Raw genomic sequence first — 24,100 nt, 5'->3', positions numbered from 1 at the left:
TTTACTTATTCCTTTTTCTTTTGTGCTCATTATGCTTTCTCTCCTCCAGTACAAGAAGTCAGGACTTTCTGCCTAACATGAGAAGGATCACAGGGTGCAAGGGGATTGTCAGAAATAAAATACACATCTGCTCATAGAAAAATCTTACTCTGTCACAAAGATTAAGATTGGGAATTAAGATAACCAGTTTACTAACACCTTTCTATAAGATCAAAGAAAATATAAGTGATTACTTTCTGAGAAGCCATATGGAGCACTGATTAAGAGCAGAATTAAAGAGTCAGATGGTTTGGATTCAAATCCTGGGAGTACATAACCTAAGACAAATTATTTAGTCTCCTTGGGCCTCATTTTTCTATAAACTGGGCTGATAACTGGGATTGTTCTGAGAATTAAATTAGTTAATATATGTAGAACATTCAGAACAGACACTTTCAATAGTAAGCATTTAACAAATACTAATTATTATTAGATGTTGCCAGCACATGTGTTGAGAACATTTTAAAGTAATTATCTCATATACACATGTGTTCCAAATGACACGTGTAGACATTCACTTCCCTTTTCAGTTGCGTTGCCCATATTGTCAACTTTTAACTTTTTTTCACTTTCTTGATGTAATTGATTAGTTGTTCAGGCATCAACACAGACACTTTATTTTATCCACATGGGATTGCTCAATACAAAATGAAGCCGCCAAGATTTGGTCACACTGTGAGGTTGAGGTTTAGACCTCTGGACTGACAGGTCTACCCAGAACTTGTGACCCCAATTGCATGGAGTTAGGAACCAACTATAAAGTTAAAGGAAAACATGTACACAAGACTATTCTTACTTTTGACAGCTACAGGTTTAGGAGTTTCCAAAAACCACCTTAGGTTCCATCATTCTCTAGAAAGACTGACAGAACTCTTTGAAACCTATCATATTCATGGTTACTTATATTACAAAAAAAAAAAAAAAAAAAAAGAATACATTGAAACATCCAAAGTAAAAGGTGAATAGGAAAGTCTGGGAGATTTCCATACTCGGAAGTTTCCATTGTTCTCAGAGATGGGCTACCCTCTCAACATCACTATGTGACAAATATTCACGGAATATTGCCAACTCAGGAAACTCACTTGACCTTGGTGTCCCAAATTTTTATTGGACCTCATTATGTAGGCATGATTGATTGATTGCCCACGTGGTTGAGCTCAGTCTCAGGGTTAATTGATATCATTAACCCAAAGCCTCCACCACAAATTATATGGTTGTTATTTTTGGCAGAGTCAACTCCCTACCCTGAGACTATAGGGTGTGGCCAGCCCCATGCTGAATCATCTTGTTAGCAGAAACTATCAGGTGTGATCCAAGAGGCCCACCATCTATAATGAAGGTAGTCCTATGATTCAGGAAAATCCAAGGATTTATAAGTTACTTCCCAGGAGCTGGAACAAAGTCCCACCTTTAGGCAAAGCTAACTTCCTTCCTATCCTTTAGTGGAACAGTAAGCAAATCCCATTGTAAGTAATCCAAGGTTTCCCACTGTCTTTCAGGGCCTGGTCCACTATGATCTCTTACCTTAGCCTGGTTCAAGTTTGGAGATGATTAGTATGTTGATACTGTGTCCACTTTCCATATAAACATATTCTCCGTGGTTTTTCACATTTACATTAAACCTGGGTTTGAGAGCATAAGTCATTCCAGAAACATGCTTGTAATCCAAAGCACTTGGATATCAAAGAGAATTTCCCCATAAGAAATAATGGAAATTCAGATGATTCTTTCCATAACCTAAAAATATTCATATAAAAATGATTACAATACTTTAATATAATACAAAATAATAAATAAAACACAAAATATAAAAGAAAATACAAATTAACTTGCATTTACCTTTGAAAACCTTTGTGGCTCTTGTGAGGGAGACGAGAGAGAGGAGGGTTAGTGTATAGGATGACTTTCACTATCACTAATGGAATCACTGCTATCTATTGACTCAATGGAATCTTTCTTTTTGTGTATCTTTAACAAGGAATCTATCCAATGACCCTTGTTTTTGCCTCCTTTTGAGGATTTTGCAGAAATATGACATTGCATTGACGATCACCCACAATCCAGAGAGAGAGAGAGAGAGAGAGAGAGAGAGAGGGAGGGAGAGAACCATGGCTCAGTTGTGATCATGTGATATTCAGCATCACACATGACTTGTGTTACAAGACATCACTTGTTTATCAAGTTAAAATTTATTAGAAATGTGTGCTCATCTTGCGGAACACTCATAGAACAAGTTACTCGCAATCCAAGGTTTTACTGTGCTTTTATGTGAATTCTCTTTAAAGCCTTTGTTTTTTGTCTTCACTCATATTGAACTACAGCTACACTCCCAGAAGCACTGCATCATGTGTCTCCAATCCTCTTTGGGCATTTGAGAGTTTGAGTTAATGGATGTGTCACTGAGAGCATCCCCACTTACAGAACAGTCCAGTGTAGAGTAAGAGAGATGCCTGATGGCTCAGATTCATTCATTCATCAGCTATCACATTCCTTTGTGCCAGGCACTAGTCTGAACACAGAGCATTTAGTGGAACTTAGAGGCTGATAGGAAAGACAACTATTCATTATAGAGATAATCACACAGAAATATATAGGAATTGTGATAAGGCCAATAAAGTAAAACCTGTTTCACTCTTTTGTAGAAATTACAGGGTTCTTTGAAACAATAAAACGAAGGGAACAAATTGAGATTGGGGGCAGGAAAGTACTCATTGAGGAAGTGACATTTAATTCAAGATTACAAGAATGGGTAAGGATTAGCTAAATGACTGGAAACTGATTTGATATGAGCTGGTAAGAAAGGCATGATGTAAGCTTTAAATTTAGTCTTTGAGTTGCCTCCCCACTTCCACTAAATGAGGAAACTGTTCCCTGATTAAACTTGAAATTCAAAGGTCCTTTGTATCCAAGGTCCTAACTGACTCTGGGGGTCAAAAAGAAATCTAGTGAAGATATTTAGTGAGGTTGTGAAGAAACACTCCAAGAAGAGAAGGCTTTGGAAAGCTTTCAGTTCATCTCATTCCCATGTCTGTGGCAATTGAAGGCTCTCTCTAGCATTCAGAAGGTTGGTGTCTGTTAGAATCAAACTTAAGAGGGCCATTCTGCTTTCATTCCATGACATTTCCTGCACCAGCCATCAAAATCGACTTTGTTCCTTTGCATAGTCACAGTCCTGCCAGGCAAAGGAACCAGAAATCACTGTAAAGCATTATGAACTGTTCCTTGTTAAGACGAACTGAATGTGCCCCAGTGAGATGGTTAAGCAGCTATGATACTCAGTTTGAAGTATATCGGAATGAAAGCCACAGATTGAACACTGTGAGATGTCTGTGTGATAGATGACGAGAAAGAGAGAGTCATGGGCTTTACCTTGTCTAAGAAGATAGGGATTTGGGGAGGGATATTAGATAGCTCACAGAATCATCAAGCAAGCTGGGGAAATACTCTGGCCCTGACTTCTAGGAGCAATGACTGGAGTCATTTGTACAACTAGCCCCATAACGAGGTCACTGCCTCTGTCCCAATCACAGGACCACTTGATGGTGATGCTAAATGTCCAGATCAGGAAGCTGCCTTCAGTGCCACTGGCCACAGAACATGCAGCCAAACTGGCCCAACCAGGAAGCTGTGCTCCTGGCCAAATCAAAAAGATATCATTCCTGCCAATCCCAGAACCATGCAGCCTCTACTGTCCCCAACTAAGAAAAGGATGTCCCTGCCTAGACTGTTCTTCACATGGCTCATTTCCCAAGTAAAGGCTTAGGTCCACACCCCAGCTGCAAGGGACCCTGGGAAATCCAGTTATTAAAAATAACTGACTTGACAAGGCAGAATTCATAGCATATGGAACTGTCAATGTGGGGATCATGTCTGAGTCCTTTTTGGAAGCCATCAATGGTAGTTGCTCTTTAAAGTAAAAAAGAATGCCCGAAGAGATAAAACAACAAAGATGATTACAGGAATAAAAGAAAGATTCCGAAGAATTAGAAATTCTCAGTTTAACATGAGAAAATGAGAGAAATGATGGAAAGTACTTTATAATTTAGTAATGTTACAATAGATAGTATAATGAACTTGATCATTAAAAGCTGAGTAAAACTGAGGTTTGAAGCTATTTAAGGGCTTATATCCTACAAAACCATATTATTACAAGTGTCAGTATAGTTTGAATTTATCCTAACTTGACATGAATTATGGGTAAATGAATTCAGGGATGAGAAATAAGAACTAGTTTTTAAAGGCAGGTGTATTATTGATATCAGAAAAAAACCCAAATGCGTTTACTAGTAACTATTTTTGCCAATGCCATCCATAGGTATCATTTATTTTTGTTTTTATTCTTTATCTCAAGTTGATGGGGCTGTTTTGTAAATATTTATGTAAATGATTTTTTTGTTTGAAATGGCCAACAATTACGAGTGACTAGAGCCAGAGAAAATGAAATGTATGAAATTATTAACTAAAGAATTAAGAGGGAGGCTCCTGGGTGGCTCAGTTGGCTAAGCATCTGACTTTGGCTCAGGTCATGATCTCACAGCTCATGAGTTTGAGCCCTGCATTGGGCTCTCTACTGTTAGTGTGGAGCCTGCTTTGGTTCCTGTCCTCCCCTCTCTCTGCCCTCCCCACCTTGTGCTTTCTCTCTGTCTCAAAAATAAATAAAAAGATCAAAAAAAAATTTTTAAGTAAATCTATTTAAAAAAAGACTTAAGAGGTATATGGTCAAACAATAAGCTCCCTTCTAAATTCTAGATATACTTGAAGAGGCATTGTTCCCTCTAGTGCTTTTAGATGGCTTTTTCTCTGGCCTCAGGTATTTTCCACATGCCTGATGAGCATTCTGCTGAATACTTGAGGTGATTCTCTGCACACCTTCCGGGACCTCTCTCTACACAGCTCTCTTTTCTCTGGTATCCTGTCCTATGAACTGTAGCTCATCCAATCTCAGCTCTGTCTCCTCAACTCAGGGAAGCCACCAGGTTCTGCCTCAATTTCTCCTCCCTGTGCCCTGATCTGGAAACTCTCTTAAAGGCAATAATCTTGGGCAATATTAGGGCTTACCTCATTTGTTCTCACCTCTCGGAGATCATTGTCATTCATTGCCTGGTAGACAGTGTCTTAAAAACTGTTGCTTCATGTAATTTGTCATGGGCTTTCTGTTGGTTGTTTCAGATGGAAGGGGCAAATCTGGTCTGTGTCCTTCCATCTTGGCTAGAAGCAGAAATCCAAATAAGATGACTTCTAGTGGTTGTATCCATTATACACATGTGCCAAAAATTAAATCAATTCTTCTATCCTTAGACATTTAGGTTTTACCCCCTTCTCTTTTCTTTTAAATAAAGTTCTCATGATTGTTTTTAAAAAATAAATATTTATATATCATCTAACTTATTCAGCTAATATCTTTTGATAAAGGTAAGGTTTTTATTATTATCCTGGTTTTCCAGGTGATGAATGAAGCTGGAAGTGGTGATATGCTTTCTCTAAGGTCATTGGGATCAAGAGTCCAGGATTTTGCCCACTAAACACTGCAAAGAAGTTTTTTTCAACAGAATCCTAGAAACTATTCTGTTCACTTCACTTATTCCTGAAAACACTTATTGGATTTCTTCTAGATATCAGTTACTGAGCTGGTTGCAGGGGAAATACCAGTGAGCAAGACACACAAGGCTCTGAGCTCACTTATATTCTCTGAGCCAAAAAGACAATCCACGAGTCAACAAAAAGGCAAAATAGGGAGGTATAGAAAGAAAATCAGAAGGAACAAATAACTTCCAATGAAAAAGATGAATGCAAAGTAATGTAATTCCACATTTTTTTTCCTGTTTCTACATTTGGCAAAGTAATATGCTAATAAGTCTGTGGATGTGAAAATGAACAAAATATCCCCCTGCCATGAAGAAACATTCATTATCAAAACAGGTGACAAAACTGGATAGATCAATGAGAACCTTCCTCACTCCAGGCACTGCGCTAAGCACTAGGCACACAGTCATGACCAAGACATGTGGTATCTGGCCTCATGGACCTTGTAGTTGTTCAATTTCAGGAACAGCCTGCTTCATGGAAGTGAGGCTTGAGGTAAGACACATTGGGCCAGACTGAGTTTCTCTGAAGAGGGTTCTAATAGTTACCTTGCAGTTGTCGCACCAGCCTGATGCTGATGCCTGGTAAGTGCTCTATGAGTACCTCCTGATTTAGTGACAGAGGACAAGATACAAGAGAGGAAAAGCTGACCAAGCCATGTTTCTCGATGGACCAGTTTCCACCACTTCATTCATTTGGCCACAAAAGGGTATTGATTTCTATTCAGAGTAAAGGATACAAATGAACTGTAAGCTTTGGCACCTTTACACCAGAGAATCTTTCTGCACTCAAACCTTCCACACGGCAATAATCACTGAGGATACTTAGAAAAATTGAGACCCAGAAGTCTATCTTTGTGAATGATCTTGTCAACCCAACGAAGCAGCTTTTATCCTTGTTTGTGTCTTCTCTTTATTTTTACCTGTGGGTTTATCAGATGGAAAAAATCTTTTGGTTCTTGGGAAGGACCAGTGGATCTTCAGGCAGATAAGATATTTTATACAAGAATAGATTTTTGCCTTTCCTCTCTGCTAGTGTCAGCGTATCCTGGGTCTCTCTTCTGTCTCACTGTGTAATTTCACTCAGATCCTGACTTCAGCACTCGATTTCAGTAAAGTGATGTAGGTGTGTCCCATCCGTAAAGCTAGGAACACATATCACGACAAGGAGAATGTTGTTGGTAGTCACTGAGACAGTTGCATGGGCCAGCATCTATGGCTTTTGAAGAGGAAGAGATACTCCTGAGAGCAGATTGGAAGGGGTTGCATGTCTTCCTGTTCTGTGTTCTGTCTCTTCAGTGGGAGAGAAAGCAGTGTCTTAGCCTTAGTTTCCTTAAAAGCAGAACTAGAGAGAAAGGCATCTATTTGGGAAGTGAGCCCCGGGAGCAGGAGTGAAGGATAAAGGAAGCAGAACTGGACAGTGGGGAAAAACCACACTTTCAGTGGTGCATGATGGAGCTGGCCGCCATTGTTACACCATTGCTTGATCCTGCTGGGACCTTCTGAACAGCCTTATGGAATGTGCTGCAGACTTTGCCTTCTGTGGAGGGTGGGGTTGGTGTGAAGGTGAAACCATTTATTTGGTGGGTTTTTTCCCCATTGTTCAAAAGTAGTCCCAAGAGTATTCATTTCTCCTGCACTTCTTGGTTGTGTGATAAGTGTCCAGCAGGTTCCTAAGGTATCCCACACCTTGAGGTCAGAGAAGTCCCCAGTTGGGAAACAAGAGGTACACCTCTCTGGCCAGTTGAGGTGAGGCACTGAGATGTTGCGCATGCATCCGGCCAGAAGAAGCCTGCAGAAACCTGGTTGTCACAAGAGTGACAACAGGAAAGGTGGGGCTGATGCACTATGAAGTTATGTCCAGGAGGCATCTGATATAAGCCATTTGGCACTTGCCGTCTTTTTTCCCTTTTCGCAAAGTATTTGCTCCTGTTTGGCTCCAAACCATAGGTCCTAGCTGTTTCGTATTTTCTAGTAGCCTGGGTCTAGGAATATTTTTGGTTCTTCAACTTCAGCTTCAATTATCCACTCACCAAGACATCATTGACTAAATCTCACTGCTTCTGCTTTCTACTGTTTCAACTGTCAATAAAACAAAAGGTGTTCTAGAAGTTCGTTCACACCTCATGGAATTTCAACATTGGCTCCTCACCAGGAAATGGGTACTTGAAATTAGCATTGACTTGATATGGCTATATAATAAGACTTTGGAAATGGAGCCATGTCTGAGGCTAGGAGAGATTGTTAGGCTTTTGGAGAACTCTGTTGAGTCTCAAGGACAAATAGAAGAGAAGGAAAGAGGGAAGACAAAAGAAAAAAGAAGAGAGAAAAAGTGATTGGGGTATGGTGGTGGGTGGTGAAAGGTCTTTGATGGATTCCTCCCGGCTGTCATTGATACTCTCACTCCTACTGGGATCCTATTTTGAAAGTTTCGTGCTTGTTTAAAGTTGATCCTCTTTTGTTTTTTCCCCAGTTGTCATCCATGGAGCACGGTCTCAGGGCCAGCTTTGTGCCTTTGTCTGAACAACTTGCTTATAAAACCCTCTTTCTCAGCAGAAATCTGTGTAAGATTCATTACCTTAAGACTTCACTAAAGAGATTTACACATGTTATTGGTAGTTGAAATAGTGGGAGATTTAAACAAATGAAATGAACATATGTCTGATGGATGACTGATGAATATCTGTCCTTGACTTGGAAATGGGGTTTAGAAGATGAGTCTGGCATCTTTCTTTAAATGGAGGAGGGAGCAATGTTTCAGAATTCAAGAAGACCTGCCAAGTTTAAAAAGGAAGTGGAGAGTCAACTAATGTTAATCAATGTGCCAGGGCAGAATGAGAGAGAGAGCTAAAACAGGTCGTAGAGGCAAAAAAATAATATTGCACCTGGAAGCCATATGGCCTCTCTGAGTGTGAGGCAGGATAAGAAACCTTTAGAGCTGAACATCTAATCTTATTCCCATTGACTAGTTTGCGCCCATGGATGGAGTTGTGTGGCTGTCAATGGACTTTAATTTCTAATTCTTCCAGCTTCCAGCCCCTTGAAATATAAAGGTTTCGTGCTCTCATGACTCAGTTCAGAGCAACCAAGGGAGAATCGGGGACACCTGGAGTCATGTAGTTTCTAGGATTGGTGGATGGGAGGGTCTTTTTTCTGATCCTTCTGACCTTGGCTGTCTGTCCCTTTTCTCCCTCACAGATCCGTATGCTCCTTCTGGGACAGATCAGCTAGGTTAATAAGAGTGCCATAAACAAAGGACCACAAGACTACGAAAATACATACTGTCCTTCCCCAAAGCAGAAAATATCCATGATCGCCAGGATGCTTGTATGGAATAGTGTCCTGTGACTTTTTTCCAATATCGTAAGCCTCTTTAGAAGATGCTTTTATTTATTGCCTGACAGGACCCATTTATCGGAGGCATAGTCTGAATAAATGGAGTTTCAATATTTGTTCATTCCTTCTCCTTGTCTCCTCGAGCAAATAACTTCTTCTTTTACCTTGAAGTTAACTATGCTATCTATATGCTTTCACAAACTCCACAACAATGCTGCCTAAATGAAAAACATTGCTTGTTCATTTGTACTTTGAGTTTTATTATAAGTCCCGGTGATCACCAGAGTCTTTGGTCTCATCCTTAAAGGATTTATTTTTAGGTGCTTCACACCTGAGGCCAAATGTAGATCTCTCAGGCTGGGAGAGGTTGTTAGGGATCATCTAGAATTTCCCTCCATATCACAGACTGTGGTGTTGGGGTGTGTGTAATGTATGAAGTCTCTGACTCATGACTAACAGACAAATTTAAGGGTCATCCTGTCCTTTCTGTAGCTTCCAAGCAGTGATGTTCCTAAACTTTATAGTAAGACCATCTTACATAAGTGAATTTTTATATCTTCTGATATCCTGATCTTTCTACATGAGAGCACATTGTGACTTCTAGGAGAGGGACAAAATAAAGATACTTCATTCATAAAACTTATTTCCTGATCCAAACCTATTTTTGTGTAAATCAGAATAAAATAGGAATTTGATTGTCATAAAATATCATCAAGTCTCACATACACAGGTGTACAAACATGCTTCAAGTCACCACAAATTTGTTTTATTTATTTATTTATTTATTTATTTATTTATTTATTTATTTATTTTGAGTGAGACAGAGACAGCACGAGCAGGGGAGGGACAGAGAGAGAGGGAGAGAGAGAATCCCAAGCTACACTAACTCACGAAACTGTGAGATCCTGACCTAAGCTGAAACTAAGTGTTGGATGCTCAACTGACTGAGCCTCCCAGGTGCCCCACAAACTTCTGTTTTGAAAGAATACTAAAAAAAAGAACAAAAGCATCCAATTTAACAGGAATCTATTCCAAACCTGGATAGGAATCAGTGGAAAGGAAAACACAAGCTGAAATTCGTGGGTACACACCCATGCTATAGATTTTCAGGATCTTCTTGGGGCTTGCGGGCTATGTTCTTAAGGTAAACAGTGTCTGGCTGACTTGACCTTTGTATTGTAAAATTCTAGAAGGTACTGTCACATAGAATAAAGTAAGAAGGGTGCCCTCCAGAGTGGTGCCATGGAAAAGTACTGCTGGTAGAGTCTTGGGGATCTGGGATTTTTGTGTCACCTGTGTGACAGATGCTGAGGTAGCTGTCATTGCTTAGGTCATGATTGCTTTACGGATCTTTCCTTCCAACTGCAGTGATTGCAAAGAGGCTAAATTTAGTTCTGAAGTGCTATCTTGAATTTAGTTAGACAAAGAGAGGAATGTCATGAGATTTTGGGGAAATGATTAAAAATTCTCCTTTCCCCTCAGAGCTTCACTTTGGCTGACACAATATTGGTGTTTCCGCAGTCATCATTTAGTTTTTCAGACATTTGTTACCCAACTAGAGATTCAGGTACTGCCTTAATAAGGAGTGTAACCAGGCCATATGCTAATTCAACTCAAAGGTCTTAAACCTGAGTTGCTCAAACCTCAGGGCTGATGCAGGAAAATACATTTAAATTGGAAGTAAGAATGTTAGGCAATCCCCAGAGGTCACTTTTCTGCAAGTGAATCACTTGTATTTATTTAGTGATTTAATCCTGAATATCTAGTTTTATATTTTTATAAATTCGAGATGAGTTTCTATCACTCGTAACAATAAAGTAGCACCTTCAGATAGCTTTGTCTTCTGAACGCATACTCTGTTGTTGCCTATTTTTAAAATCAACCAACCAACCAAACAACAAACCAACAGAATAACAAACTGCTCTCTCACCTCCGGTTCTTGCTCAGTTAGTATTCTATTTCTCTGCTCCCTTCCGAACAAAGCTTCTCAAATGAATTATTTTTCCTGCTTCTATTTCTTTGCTTCCCATTAGCTCCTCAACCAATTTCAATTCATCTCCCATTCCCACCACTCACTGAAACTGTTCTTGTCAAATGCACTAGAATCTCCTTGCAGCCAGTTGTCAACTCTCCATTCTTGTCTTACTCAACCTCTTGGCAGACCAGTACCCTCTCACAGTTAGACATTCCCCTCTCCTGACTCTCCTGGCCTTCCCCTACCTTATGGCCACTCCTCCTAGGTCCCTGTGCTGCTCTCTCTCTCTCTTCTCTGCTCACCTTCTTCTGGAGTGCTCCAGCCTGACCCAAGCTCTTATCCCTTCACTATATTTTCTCCCTAGCAAATCTATCTCAACTGGCCTTAAATACCACCCACATGTCAATGACACCTGAGGCTTTATCTTGATCCCTGACCTCTCTATTAAGCTCAAAAATAATTTATCTAATTTCTTTAGGACATCTTTACTTGGGTTTCTAATGGGCATCATAAACCCACCATGGCTAGAACACAAATCTTGGGACACCTGGGTGGCTCTGTTGCTGGAGCATCTGACTCTTGATTTCACCTCAGGTCATGATTTCACAAGTTATAAGATGGAGCCTGAGTTGGGCTCTGAGCTGGGCATGGAGCCTGCTTAAGATTCTCTCTCTCTCTCTCTCTCTCTCTCTCTCTCTCCCCTTCTCCCTCTGCTCTCTCCTGCACACACTCCCTCTCTTTTTCTTTCAAAAAAATAAAAATAAAATGAAACACAAATCTTGATTTCTCTTCAGTATCCCAGTCTTTTCTACGTCAAGAACTCATACTGAGATGTACTCAGTTGCTTAGGCCACATAGCAAGAAGTCATTCTTGGTTCTGTTCCTTTTCCTCTGCCCTGCCCCTCATTTAAATCCTGAGCAAATCCTGTTAATTTCACTGTCAACTATATCTTATATTTGAATATTTCTCTTCGTCGCCTTTGTTCCCGTTCTAGTCTAAGCCACCATCATTTTTGCATGGATTATTTCAACAGTCTACTAAATGTTCTTATTTCTTTGTTTTTTGCTTTTCCTCCACTCTTCTCTCCTTATCTACTTTCCACACTGGAGCCAAATAATGTTTAAAAAAAAGTAAATCATACCATGTCACTGGCCTGTTTATAATTCTTGAGCAGCTTCTCATTACACTTGGTATAAATCCCAAATCCAACTCACTGTGGTTTTTGTAAGGCTCTACAAGACACCTCTAGGAGCCACCTAATCCACTTGGCTCCTTCACTGCACTTTGGTTTCTCCCTTCTTATTCTTGTTCCTGGAATACACTGGGCTTTCCCTCATTTCAAGGCTTTTGTATTTGCTTTCCCTGTTCCTCGAATGCTTTCTGCCCATGACCTGGTCTTTATTCTGCTTTGAGTTTTAGCCCAAATATCATCTCACAGAATTTTTTCCCTCACCACTTGATGAAAGTGTTGTCCACTCTTATTCCATCATAACAGCCTCTTTTATCTTCTCTGAATATTTATAATATCTGGTTTACCTTATTCACTTATTCACTAGAATATTGATTCCATGGGAGTAGATTCTTTTGTTTATTTTGTTCACTGCTATGTCCTCAGGGCTTAGAACATATCTGGTAAATAGTAGGTGCTCAATAAATATTTGTGGAATTATTGAACGTATTTATTTCTGTATTTTTATGTCTCTCTCTGTACCTTGATTGATATAAGTTTCATGGTCAGAAGAACTTTGCTTGTCTTGTTCATTGGTGTGTACCCAAAGTCTTGAATAATGCCTGGCCCTTAATAGTCCTTTCAACAAATACTTATTAAATTAACAAGTGAATAAAACAATACGATTTATGTATCCAGCATCTTTGAAAAAAAAGTGTTTTCCTACTCCCATTCAGGGAAGATGGTTCAACATCACTTTACTTGGCTTTTTAATGAAGAGAACTCTCTTTTAATGTTGAGGAAATATTTTATTCTTATCAATTTTTTTATAGGTGTGGTAGACTCAGAAAAGCAAGTTGTGCCTGCCTACTTCCCTGGATGATAGTCAATCCAGGGCAAGGAATGTGGACATGTATGAAGTGAACATAATTACAGGAGGAGTAGTAGATACTATTAGGTTATAGGCTCTTCTGAGACACCAGAGAGTCTCAGGAATATTATATGCATGGAGCCTAGAAATGCTTTCTACTTAGTTACTCACGTACATTTGCTGAATTGAAATTTTAGAGTATTAGGAAGAAAAGACAGAATCCTAAACCTGCTCAGAGAGAAAAAAAAGTCATAAAAGAGAATGATTCAAAATGGCATTACCTTTCTTAACAGCAATCCTGGATATTAGGACATCAGGGAATGATATCCTCAAAATACCAAGGGAGAATGGAGTGCTTGTCACACTTTTTCTCCAAAAAAAAAAAAAAAAAAAAAAAAAAAAAGTCAGTGAAAATACTTTTTCTACTCAAATACTGGAAATGCTGAGGGGATTTCAACCTATAATTTTCTAATTTTATATTCAGTCAAAATAGCAATAAAGTATGAGGGTAGAATAAAGATATTTTCAGACATGTGAAGACTGAAAAAAAATCTTATGTGTGCTTTATTACAGAAGTTTTGGAGAACGTGTTTTAGCAAAAGAAAGGATTAAACCGAGAGATGAAGATATTTGAGATTCAAGATGCAAGATGGCAAAAATGGTCAGTGATACAAAAACGTCCTAGAATGACATTTATGCCCCAGGTCCAAAGACCAATCAGTTCACACAAGCCAAAGGATAGATGTCTAGGGAGAGGGAATCTCTAGGGAAAAAAGAAAAAAATAGATAATCAACTTGATGTGCATTTGGGGGAAATTATTAACAAGTGTTCTTTTTATTATTATTTTTTAATTTTAGAGAGACAGAGCACACCCAAGGTGGGGGGAGAGGGACAGAGGGAGAGAGTGAGAGAATCTTAAGCAGGCTCCATGCTTAGTGCGGAACCCAATGTAGGGCTCATCATTGGGCTCAGTGCAGGGCTTGACCTGAGGCTCAATACGGGACTTGATCCCACGACCCTGGGGTTGCCCCTGGATCATGATGTGAGCCAAAATCCAGAGTCAGATGTTCAACTGACTGAGCCACCTAGGTGCCCCCATTAACAAGTATTTTTAGAACTCTGCTGAAGAACTTAGAAAAAAACCAGGAAATTGATATAGAATAAATGAAAAAAAAATGAAGTAATGATTAGCTAAACACAAATGGTACCAGAAAGGAAATGTAATCATAATACTCAGGTTGGTAGGAAAGTGAAAATATTTACATAGTCATAATCATATCTGTACTGACTACTGATTTAACTCCGTATTGTGATATAACTGTGTTAAGAAGGTGAGAGTGGTAGTGTGTTACCATAAAAGGAGGTAAATAGATCATGCCTAATATTGATCAATCAAGAGAAAAACATATAATTTAGAAATTGTTAAAGTGGACTTGGTTTGGAAAGTGGGAGTAGAGCATGGTATTGCTGTTTTTTTGGGTGGAGGAATAGGGGAACAGACATTTGTAGCACTAATGACTTTTTAGATATGCGCAGGTAGTAGTTTGATTTAAAAAAAAACTTTAAAAGAAAAAGACTTAGTTGTATGTTAATATATGCAATTAATTTTGTAAGTTACAAGAACAATGATAACAATAGTATGTTTCAGCATAAGAATTCCAGTGGATGGGAAAGAATGATGTAAGGAATCCTTGGTGAAAGAAAGGTGGAGAACCAGTGACTGAGACCCACTGGTTGATATTTCATTTCATGAATTTTTGGGTTTTTTTTTTTAAAGAGAGAGAGAGGAGAGGGACAGAGGGGAAAAGAGAGAGAGAATCTTAAGCTTCATGCCCAGCACAGGGCCCAACACAGGGTTCAATCCCATGACCATAAGATCATTACCTGAGCCAAAATCAAGAGTCAGATGCTCAACCGACTGAGCCACCCAGGTGCCCCTCCTTCATGAATTTTTATAAATGCCAGTTTCCATTAGGGATTTCCAGGTGAGAAAATTAGAACCTGCGTTTTCTCCAAAGGAAGGCACTGAACTTCCCCATGACTGCTCTTACCTGTCTGTCTCCATACAGAAACCAAACTGTAGTGTCATCCTTCTACTAGATTTTCTAAAACCACTCTATGTTTTTCCTAATACAATTTTTAAAGTCTGATGACTACTGGGCATTATTAGTAAATAACTTGGAAACTCTAAGTATTATTAGGTGCTTGTTATTTATCTTCCATTTATCTCTCCAAAGATTTAAGGTATTAACCCATCAGTGAGTATTGGCAAACTCATGGTACATCTAAACCTAATACTAATGATAGTTACCACTTACATAATACTAACTATGTGCTGGGGATTGTTTTAAGCACTTTACATGTATTGCATGTATTACCTTGTATAATTCCCACACGTAGGAGTTAGATACACTGTTTTCTCTTTTTTTAATTAAAAAAAATTTTTTTTAACGTTTATTTATTTTTGAGAAAGAGAGAGACAGAGCATGAATGGGTGAGGGTCACAGAGAGAGGGAGACACAGAATCTGAAACAGGCTCCAGGCTCTGAGCCATCAGCACAGAGCCCGATGCGGGGCTTGAACCCACGGACCGTGAGATCATGACCTGAGCCGAAGTCGGACGCTTAACCGACCAAGCCACCCAGGCGCCCCCTGTTTTCTCTTTTTTATAGCTGAGGAAAAAATGAGAAAGAGTAACTTGGCCAAGATCATCCCAGTGAGTTAAGTGGCAGAATCAGTATTTTTGTACCTTGGCTATTTAGCTCCAGAGTCTGTATATTCTACTTCCAATATAATAGATCATGTGTTGTTTTGGTTAAAATACTTGGTGATGATGCTTTACATTTTAGAGGTGGTTTAGAAAATATTACATTTCAAAAAAACTTAAAAAAACTGACATCATCTGCCCAAGGAGAGAGACAGACAAGTTTAGAAAGACAAGAATGAGGAGAAATGATGCCTTTGAGCTTCAGAGTTTGGGTACAGGCTCCAGATGACGGTGCAGCACTGTGTCTCCACAGCACAGAGGTAGATGGCAGAGTCTCTGGGCTGGGAGGCTGTGATGTACAGAGAGCTGTGAAGTTCCTCTGTGTTTATTGTGGCTCTTATTCTTCCTTTCTTCTTCATCTCGAGGCTCAGTATAAACAAGGAGACAATACCTCCTCCAGGATTCTGTTGCAACCAGTGCAAAGCGGTCATTCCTACTGAGAAACTGCAGTTGATTGTGACAAAATTACCTTCCTGGGCAGTCAGGGACTGGGGACTCTGTTCCACTCCATTTTTGCCACTTGCCCCTATTCTCAAAGACATGGTCAAACACAGCATATTACTATTATTGTAATATTTCTCCAAAACATTTTCCTTTATACATTTCCCAGAGGGTCCTCTGGGTTAGCCACTCACAGTTCCCTTATCTCCCCTCCTCAGAATCTTGAAAAAATATCCACTTAGGCTTCCTCTTCCCATATGCCCAAACTCCCCAACTTACAGATGAACTGAAACCACAGAGTAGCCAACAAAACTTGCTGGGTCTTCACCATTATTACTGCAGCTAAGGCTCACACGGTCTCTGCTATAGGATTTGGAATATATGTTAGTTGGTCAAGGAATCTTTTATTATTATGACTTCTGCACAGTTACTTTAGAAATCAAATGGGATCCCCAGCCCATCAGAGACAGCACAAATGTACATGTTTGCACTATTTATAGGGCTACCTGTACAATGAGCCGTTCACGGTCTTTAAAATGCCCACATTGCCACCTAGTGGCTAGATGCACAGTCATTTGTTATATAGGTCAAGTACTCTGAAAAAAACCAAGACAAATCTAGAATCAAAGTTAGCATCCGCCAGCTGGGACTCCCCGGGGTGGGGGTGGGACTGGGGGTGGAGCTGGGGGGGGGGGTGGGGAGGGGTAAGGTGGGGAAGAAAATTTGATGATTCTTTGGCTTCAGCTGGCAGTTCCAGATCAAGTAGAGTAGATGACAACCTGTCTGTGCCACTTGATATTTCATTCCCAAGGACTTCCTAAAAAACCCAAGGACTGTTCTGTTCTGTTTTTTAAAGGCATTCCTTATAAATATCTCTGGTTTCTTCACATGACAGCCCTGTTTCTCCGTGTCATATGATTTCAGTCTCCTTTCCTAGTCTTAATCTTTCATTTTTGTCCATGACTTGACCAAATATGTTTCAAATGTTATCCTGCCACAGTATCATTTTATTCATCTGGTTTCCATTCATCTATGATTGTTCCCTTAATTGTTTCAGTAGTTTTATCACTCTGTTGAATTATTTGGAGCTTGAAGTCATTTTTTAATTTGGGGACTCCTTGCTAGCCCCTCCATCAGAGGTGCTCCTTAAGGAACACACCTAGAGGTCATATTTGTATTAAGTGACCTTTCCCTGGCTGTAGCTTATTGGATCTGGGTAAACACTGGGGTTATGAATTTGGACTATAGGTATACAAACAGTTGTTAGATAGTGTTAGTTGCTAGAGCTATAAAACCCCATGGAGTTTGAACCAATCATCCCTTGGCAAAGCTGGGTATGTTCAAACTCAGGTTATTGTGGAATAGAAACTAACAGGCTTACCATGGAATCTAGTCTCCTAAGAGGAGAACTGATTATATATTCAGAGAAAAGTAGATTCAGAAAGAATAAGCAATTGATGATGTCCTTCTTGTGAGGCTCAGCTGTATTTTTCACAAATAGATTTTACGAGACTCCTCCGTATCCTTTCAGCAAATCTCCTTTTCTTCTAGTTAGGTTGAGCAAATTACACGCCCAAATCATTTTCACAAAAAGTACTGTCAATCCATGGTTCCCCTTAGTATGTATCAGAATAGATTTTGATAAAACTACATGCAGAAACACAGTTATCCCCATAAAATTTTATTTTGGCTATTTCAGTTCATCTAATATCACCTAACATATTAACTACCTATCTCAGTATTGTGCTGTTTGCCTATTTGACGGGCACAGCTTATGTGAATTCACATAAAGTGAATATGAACCAGTAAGAGGAAGGATAAAATCATGTGAAACGACAATAGAGACGGTGTTCCCAATTGAATCTTTATATAAGCCATTCTTTCAGCTGAGGACCATGGACTGTAGCATTACGCAGAGCAGCAACATGAAAAGTGGATATGATTTGGAGAGCCTAATAGACCTCAGTTTGAGTCTTAGCCCTGCCACTTGCTAGATACTGGGTTTTGAGAAGTTATCAAAATGCTCTAGTCTTCAGTTTCCTATAAAATGGAGATAACAACACTAAATTTGTGGTTTGTGGTAAAAATTGCTGATAACACTGGGAGTTAACAAAGTTCAGCAGTTAAGAGTACAGGTTTTGGTCTAATCTACCTGTACTTCTATGCCAGCTCTCTTCCTAACTCTGTTCATGGACAAGTTGGGCTATTTCTCTGTACCTTAGTTTCCTGGGGACTAATAACTGAGCCTGCTTCATGGGGTTGTAGGGAAGATTAAATGAATGAATTTATGTGATGTATTTAAAACAATACGTCATACATGTTGGGCACTTGATAAATGCTAGCTATTATTATTATTGATAGTACAATAGGGCCTGTGATAAATAGATCATTTAGTGAGTGATGTATGATATTACTTATTTTCCTAATGATCTAATGAGAAACAAAGTAGTCAAATGCCTTGCAAACATTTGAGTCAGTTTTAGTCCAGAGAAGTAACTTGAATTCAGCAGGTTTGTTTAAAAAATATCTTTAGGGAATTCATTCTAGCTTATAATGTTTCCTGCATTATTTTCTAAGAGCACACACATTATCTGTTAATAATATGCTTGAAAACGTTGTTGCTGGATATCAATCCATTTCTTCCTTGTTTATAGGTTTGAGATTTCCTTCATTCCCCTTAGGCTTTCAAAGATTTTGCCCAATACCTCTCAAACGATGCCTGAAAATTCTTTTTTGTGTTTTAGAAATTAATTTAAATGATCCAGAAGACTTGATTATATTGAAAGCATCTAAATCTTTTCTTTGTATCTTTTCACTTATCCTTTCCCATTTTCTCTTTCCAGTTCAAAAATTATTCTGCCTGATGGAATAATTTCCCTTTCCCCACATGTCTTTTTCAGTTAAAGAACCCCCTGGAATTAGAGGCAGTTGCAGCTGATTTTGTTTTTATTTATCTTCCAACAATGTCCCAACAGGACTGTGAGAGAGAACAAGTTTCCTCAGCTTGGGGTTCCCAGGCTCACTGCATACCTTGCCTGGGCCCCTGAGGTTTTTGTACAGGTCCTCCCACGCCCTTGGCACTGTGTGTATCTCTCAGAAGACAGTAGTACACCGCCGAGTCTTGTACCTGGACTGAGGATTTTGTGATAGGGGAGGTTTTGTCTTTAATATTTCTGCCTCCAAAGTTCTTGCTGTTTTCCATCGTCTCTTCCTGAAGAAATTGCAGAGCTTTGTTGGGGTATTGGACATACCAGAAAAGAGTAGGGTACTGTGTGGATGTGTACGTGCAATTCATTGTCACAGATGCTCCTTCCAAGGCAGTAATTTGGTCTGTCTGTTTGACCGAATTGCCACTGGTTCCTCCTGTAAGGAAAAAACAAAGGGCTTGTTTCACGAATTTGACCAGAGTTCTATCTTTTAGAGAAAGTTTTCATTATTTTGAAATTTAAAAAAAATAATTAAAAAAAACCCCATTTCAGTAAAATGTACTTACCAAACATTAAGATCAGAATGAGAGCGCCCAGAGAAGAGTTCATTGCCAGTGTGTTTGGTCTACCGGAAGGAGGGATCACTATTGAAATGGAGATACAAAGGGATCACAGCTGTGCTCAGAATTCATGCATAAATGATGATAGTGTTGGCAACAGCGCCTCTGTGTGACAAGTTAATGAACAAATTATAAAATAGTCTTTTTGATTCAAAAATCTGCTCTTCTCACTACCGTCCTCATCTTAAGGGACCAGCTGGGTAGAAGATGGTTCTTTGGTGCAAGGAGAGTTACTACACCTCTAATAAATCTGTTGTTTCTAGGATACATATTCTGAGGGAGAATAACTTCCACTAGAACTTAGACATCACAACTATATCAGTATTGTAGATAAAGTAGTTTCCATTTTTGCCCAGTGTTTATAAACAATGCTGATAAATGTATGCTTACATGAATTTCATCCATACCTCCCATTATTTCCCTAAGATATCATGCACTAGAAACACGTTTTGGTCAGATGCTCAACATTGAGATGTTAGGCCAAAGCTAAAGGTGAACCTGAACATCAACAAAGTAGAATTAACTTCAGTAGTACAAGAATAAACCCAATTTTGTATTCAAAATTTAATTATTATTATAATTGTATTATTAAAGGCTTTAGCATTCAAATTTGTAAAATTTGACACTACAGTACAGGAAGAATAACTTTTCAGGGCTGTCTATTGTTTGCTCCTGTTATCACTCTATTTCACATTTGCAAAACTTTGTATTGAAAATGCAGTAATGCAAGATATTTTTTGGCTTGCTCTCCTGGGAGAGGGCTATGCCAATGGTACATTCATCCCCTTCTCACCTGGACCTGAAAGTTGGTGCAACTTTATTGAAGTTGTCCTTCCTACAAAATGGTTTGTGCACTTAACATTGTTCTCTTTTCCTTGATTGCTTTTTTTTCCCTGTCCTTTCTTCCTCAGCCCTGACATCATTTAATCTAGTTTCTCAAAACTGGATACTTTGTTCTTTGGGTACATAAGCCTGCACTGAGGCTAGATGTGATTGGGCTTAAGAATTGAGCATTTGCAGTCTTAATTTCTGATTATAGAGTGGGTGGTTCAAGACTTGTGGTACCCATTTGGGGAGAGGTTGGGGGAGGTCCTTGGAATAACAGAAAAGGAATAAGAAGGAATTCCATGATCGTGTGTGTGTGTGTGTGTGTGTGTGTGTACATAATCTTCACTATTTTGATAGATGGAAAAATGAATCACATTGTAATTTTTTGTGTTTCTTTGATGGCTAAGAATTTGTATACCTCTTTATAAATTGACTGGCCATTTGTACTTCTTTTTGTGAAGTGCATTTTCACCACCCCCCCCCCCCCCCAGGATATTAATGGTTTCTGAAACAATTATTGAAGTATAGTTGACATACAATGTTATATTAGTTTCAGCTGTACAACATAGCAATGTCATCATACAAAGTTATTACAATATTATTGATTATATTCCCTATGCTGTACTTTTCATCTTAACACTTTTGTTATTGATTTATATGGACATTTTAATTACAAGGATATTATCAGAAAATCACATGGCGCATATTTTAAAATAACTGATGGTAAAGAAACTTCCTTTACGACGTTGCTAGGCTTGTAGGTTTGATCAATGAGCAAACATTAAACAATAATTTGTTTCCTGCCTGGCTTGGGCAGGGTTGTGATAAATCTTTTCTTTCCCCATTTCCAAAAAGCAGTCTCACAATTGTTCTTACCTGGGATAGCCAAACATAAGGTTTGTCCACCTTCCCAGAAATGTCCCCACATTCCAGGGCTCTGTGTCAAGGGAAAAGAAAGTTGCTCACCCAGACTGCACACAACCAGCCCCTGCTGTGCCCCCTTGGGATTTGTGTTTAGCTGCTCCTTTGGTCCTTCTCTCTATGTCATTAGGAACACAAAGTACCCAGTCCTGCCTGCCACTTAGATGTAGGATTTCTGTAGCTGGAAGGAAGTTCTGGTCCTAACCTGATGGACCTGAAAACCTTGTGATCTTTCTCTTCATTTTTCCTGATGCATCAGAGAAGGCAGTGCAGGGCCTCTCTGGGATATTGGACATACCAAAAGAGGAAAGGGGAGTCACTGGCTTGGTACGTGCAGTTCAATGTTAGGTGTATCCCTTAAGAGAGGTCCCTTGTCTGGGTCACTGAGTCTCCAATGGTTCTTCCTGAAAATCCAAGGCTTTCTTTTTTATTTTTAAACAAAGCTTTTATTAGAATGAGTAGAAACAGCATTGAATTCAATTAATAAAATGAGAATTAAGAGAAATTACAAAACCAGCCAGAGGTTTAAACTGTCATTTTGCTTCCCAGAGAGTAATAACGTCTCAGGCATCAAGGTGGAGGCAGAGATCATGGCTGCTCTAAGTGAGTCCACAATTTCTCCATGGAAAAAGGATTGTGGATTGGTTGTGCCCCAAGACCTGCCCTGTCTTGGGAGTGCCACACAGCACATGTGAGGGTTAAGGCTGCCAACTTGTACCAGTGTTTGCATATCCCTCCTGTTGACTTTGGGGACTTTCTCATTTTAGCCGTGATTTCTCTTTGAGGTATGAGACTCACTAAATCTGCTGGGTCCTTAGCAGTATGAATATACAAGTACATGTGATTCCATGTAGGAATCTTCCTTATCTTAGATATGCCAAGACACACGATTATTTCTGCACTGGAGGAAGAAACAAAACAAAATGAAACAGAGTGGCACCCTACCATGGGTAGGAAGTGAACTTTGAGCATTTCCTATAATTTTTATTGACTTAGTCACTAGAAGAGAGAAGTTCTGGTTTATAAAACACATGCTGCCCTCTCTGTGTCTAGTTAAATCAATAGAAATTAATAATAATGGCAATAGCTAGTATTTCCTGAGGCATACTAAGGGTTGGGCATTGAACCAGAGGCTTTGCATACATTAATCCATAAAGCTATAAAAAGTAGATATTAATATTATTGTCATTCTTGCTTTACAGATGAGAGAGCTAATGATCAGAGAGGCTAAATAAATCATCCACAGTCACACACTGCTCAACACCAGATCTGTCTCTCCATTCCCTGAGCCTGCAGGCCTTGTGTATCTGGTCACAGTTTATTGAATAGATATTCACTAGGCTTCAGATACTATACAGGTCTGTCAAATAGTAGAAGCTCAATATTGGTCAAATAAATGAATGAATTGATAAGTGAGTGAATGAGTATTTGTTTTCAGAACCTGGGAGTTTAACTAGAACATATGCCCTTTCTAAGCGTTACTTCTTTACATTTTTGCTCCTTGTCCTAGAAGACAGCCAAGGCTTTCAAGAAAAAGTCCCAGGTTGGCTGTGATAAATTATTTTTATGATGATGCAGTTTCTTCTGTGAGGGGAGAACTCTGAAATGTTATCAGGAGAGACAAATCTGGGGACTCTGATCATGGTGCACAAACTGGCCCCCTGATGCAGAGGGCAGGGAGGGGCTGAAGAAAGAGGCAGACCACTCCAGATTGGTGGGTGGCAGGTTTAAAAAGCAAGGGAATTTACATGTGAGGCTGGTCTTGGGTGGCCACAAGATGATAGAATTTCAGCTCCACCTGCCAGAATCTTAAAATTTATAACGGCCTTATAATGGGGCTCAGTCAAGTATGCAATCCAGATGGTCTCAACAACTCATTGCTCTTTAAGGCTGCATCCTTGAAAATGGCTTCCACTGTGGGAACAGTGGGCAGAACATACATTCCAAGGACAGAGGGGGGGATAAGGAGCCTCTGATTGCCTGGGGCCACCAGTCATGTCCTCTTGAAGACCTCCTCCAACACCTGCCTAGATAGCTCCTATGGGGAAGGACAACAGATGCTTCTCACTTAGAAGTCGTAAAAAATCTCATGGTAAAACTCAGCCTCTTTTTTGTTTTGACTAATAATCCCTTTATTATACTATTTTCCTTTGCAGATAGATTTCTCCTATTACCTTGGTCTGTGCCACTGGGGTCCTACTTAAACGGATTATATTCAGTCTTCAGATGCCAAGAGAACAGGGCATCTCACCAGCTCAGAAGTATGTGGAAGAGGTGATGTGCCATCCCAAATGGCACAGTTAATTTGCCCTCACTCTGTCTTCTGTGTGGCTGAACTATTATCAAATTAATGCAAGTTCTTCCCCATGCTCCTGTCTGTATCATCTGTATCTGGACTATCTGTTTGGCTCATGCAAATTCAAGCTAAAGCCGAGGACCAGCTTCATGGGTATTAAACCTTAGCAGTCTCGTAAGACCCCATGCTCAGAAGGCCCCATGCTTAGTTTAATGCTCTGCTCTTGCCATCTTGAAATTCTTACTAAGTTTGAACAAGAGGCCCTGCATTTTCGCTTTGCACTGGGCCCTACCAATTTTGTAGACAGTCCTGTTTACAGGCCTGTAT

At 39.5% G+C, this 24,100-nt stretch overlaps 1 long non-coding RNA gene across 1 annotated transcript in view; it reads left to right on the top strand.

The window, feature by feature from the left end:
* LOC144616677 (uncharacterized) overlaps positions 1–24,100 on the top strand; it is a 301,629-nt gene that overhangs the window by 127,602 nt on the left and 149,927 nt on the right. The window contains exon 3 of the long non-coding RNA XR_013556226.2: positions 13,546–13,633. This is a non-coding gene — a long non-coding RNA (uncharacterized LOC144616677). The remainder of the gene's footprint in view (positions 1–13,545; positions 13,634–24,100) is intronic.

The sequence above is a fragment of the Panthera onca genome, chromosome B3 (genome assembly GCF_046562875.1).
Source record: "Panthera onca isolate mPanOnc1 chromosome B3, mPanOnc1 haplotype 2, whole genome shotgun sequence".
NCBI classification, from domain to species: domain Eukaryota; kingdom Metazoa; phylum Chordata; class Mammalia; order Carnivora; family Felidae; genus Panthera; species Panthera onca.
Note: the sequence above shows the minus strand (reverse complement) of the source record. Positions and strands in the feature narration are given on the sequence as shown.